This window comes from Vigna unguiculata, chromosome 9, assembly GCF_037176805.1.
Source record: "Vigna unguiculata cultivar grain cowpea cultivar isolate G323 ecotype 2 chromosome 9, ASM3717680v1, whole genome shotgun sequence".
Classification (NCBI taxonomy): Eukaryota; Viridiplantae; Streptophyta; class Magnoliopsida; order Fabales; family Fabaceae; genus Vigna; species Vigna unguiculata.
In genome coordinates this window covers 13,437,826-13,441,039 of record NC_140800.1, presented here as the reverse complement: position 1 = coordinate 13,441,039, position 3,214 = coordinate 13,437,826, and positions in this window count along the sequence as shown.

Sequence of the window (3,214 nt, the reverse complement as noted above, 5' to 3'; positions counted from 1 at the left end):
AAAATATTTTTAAATTTTATACAACTAGGTTTCATTAATGTTTGCAGTTTACAAATTTAATAAATGTTTTAGTTCTCATGGAATTTTATTTGGTATTCCAATCTAAAATTTAAACAATTATAATTTATTTCAAAGTATTTGATATCGAAGAAACAACCATCCTCCTAATATTGAATATTTGATAATATTATGTTTCCTTTACCGTAATTTTTTATTATTTTATAAAAATTAATTAAAATTTATAATGAAGTAGTAAGAAAATGGGTATGGGTATGGGTATGGGTATGAGATTATACCCGTTACCCGGTAGGGATGGGGATGGGATAAAACTTTAATACCCGTTGGGTTTGAGTATGGGTTTGGGGATGGGGATGATTTTTTTTTTACGGGGATAGGTATGGGATAGTGAAACCCGTCCCCGCACCGTCCCGTTGCCATCCCTGATCATAGGTAGGGATGTCAATGGGGCGGGTAGGGTACGGGTAGTAGCTCCTCCGTACCCTACCCGCTGGATAAATATCTGTCTCGTACCCGTACCCATATTCATCGGGCATCCGTTATGCGGGTACCCACCTATTTTTTTTCATATCCGCAAGTATCCACGGGTACCCGCGGGTCTTTACAAAAATATTTAAAAAACAAATATTTAATCATAAATTCAAATAAAATAAAATAAAATGCATTAATGCCATAAATTTTAAATAAAGTTCAAACAAACTCATGTTCATACAAATCCAAATAATTATAAAATGGCGTTCAACATAATGGAAATTATTTTAATTAGTGCTTTGATCAACAAGCCCACTTTCTCCTTCATGAAAAAAACAATCAAATAATAAGCCTCAACTGATACATGTCAAGTATTCTTATTTTGATTCCACCATTTGACAACAAGCATACCATAAACGTCATTGTCTATATAGGATTTGATGTGTATGTCCAATTTCAAAGAAGGGGAAGAGAAGAATGTCAAAGGGTATACTTGGAAGAAGACAACGTACCAATACTTGAAGCTGGAAGAATGAAGACAAAATACAAGACAAGATGTGCAACTTAGAAAAAATGAAGTTAGAATGTATTTTACTAATATATATATATATATATATATATATATATATATATATATATAAGGGTATTTTTATGAATTAAAGTTTAGCGGGTACGGGTATCCATACGGATACTATGATACCCGTATCCACCCCGTTAACATGCGGGTATAAAAAATACCCGTACCCGCGAGTAGCAAGTATCTATTTTTATATCCATTTCTTACCCATTACGGGTTTTATCCGCGGATACCCGCGAGTATGAATATTTTTGACATCCCTAATCACAAGGACATGACAGAGAAATCTTGGTTTTCCAAATTTTTTATATTTATATAAATTAATATATAATTTATTTTTTTATTTTTAATATATTTTATTTATTACATCCAAAAAGTTATATATATATATATATATATATATATATATATATATAGATTTTGATATTCTAAAATATTTTTCGAAAATTATTACCATGATATTTAATAAAGTTGTACATATCCAAAATATTATGAAATATCTTCGAGATATTTACCATTTATATCTTAGGGTATAATAACCTATAATCAAATTTTATTATATCCTCACGACATTATAAAATATTTTTAAGATATTTATAGTTAATATCTTATGATATAATAATTTATTATCGGGTACATCTTTATGATATTATAATAACAATTTATTATTTAATAGCTTTAAGAGATATAATAATTAATTATATATTATCTCTAAGACATAACCATGTATATATTATCATGTGTTTGTAAAAAGGGATTATATGCTATTTGACGCATGATGCAGATTAAACAAGTAAATACCAACCAACACTATGTTACTACATGTATCAAAGATGAGATAATGACTAGGTTCAAATATTACTTTATAACCCTTGTCACAAATTTGGTTTATACTTATCAAGTTGTGTTTTCAAACAAAAATACCCAAATATTGATTGTAACAAAAACAGATATCTGTAATAGAAAGTTTGAAACTACTTTATTTAATCCTGTGATTCTAATTTTCTCTTTCGATAAAAAAGAAATAAAAATCCGAAAGCTATTCTTTTTTGTTATAATGCCAAAATATCAAGTCGGTGCACTCGTCTTTATCGTGATCTTTTAAGGCCTCTTGAATATTCTTTACTTCATTTTTTTATTTGTATAATGTGAATTTACTATTGTCTTCTTTATTCTTGAATTTTTATTATTGATAAGGGTTCTCTTGTTAGGACCATATGAATGAATAAAACTAGAAGCACATTTTTTATGTGGAATGAAAATCCATTGCTTATGACTCCATTTTCAAGTATTTTTCCTTTGTTGTTATCACCATAAGTCACAAAACCTTCATCCTTTAGCTCCAACTTTGCAAACTTAGACTTGTCACCTGTCATGTGTCTTGAGCAACCACTATCTAAGTATCATAGGTATTTCTTTTCACTTTTTATGACATGTAAAACAAATTAATATTACATGGTACCTTTTAATAGATTGGGTCCAAAATGGTTATACCTTTCTAGATCCTTTTGGGATCCATTTCATAAGTCCTTTTAGAACATCATATTTTCTTGCATAGTAGTTCTTATAAACATGACCTTTCTTCATGCAATAGTTGCAAGAGATGAATGACATGTCATTTGGGTCACTTTTATAAAAGAAACTAGAGAAATTCTTGACTTTCTTTTCAAAAGTAGGAATATACCCAAGTCCAGCCTTCCCAAAAACACAATTTTGAGAGTCAAGAACAACTTCTAGGTTTGCTTTCCCTCTAGTGAACTTTGCACAGATTTTCAAAAGGTATTTCACTTGATTTTTAAAAACAATACAATTTCACAAGATTTTATAGCCAATTGATTTTCAAAACAACAGGTTGAATTATTGTAAATAATGTCTAGATATTTGAAATCAATTTTTAAATCGGTTATTTTAGATTCTAGTTGATTAACTCTATTTCTAGCCAGTTGTTTAATCCTTTTAATTGATTGTTTATGACAACAATTTTGTTAGATTCATTACACAACTTTTCAAAGTCATGCAACAATTGATTATAGTCATTCTTGACTTTTGATGACAGGGAACTCACTTGGTTTGATGAAGATGAATCATATCCACCTATTAGGCACAAGTTTGCTTCCTCACTTCCATCTTATGATGAACTACTTGTTG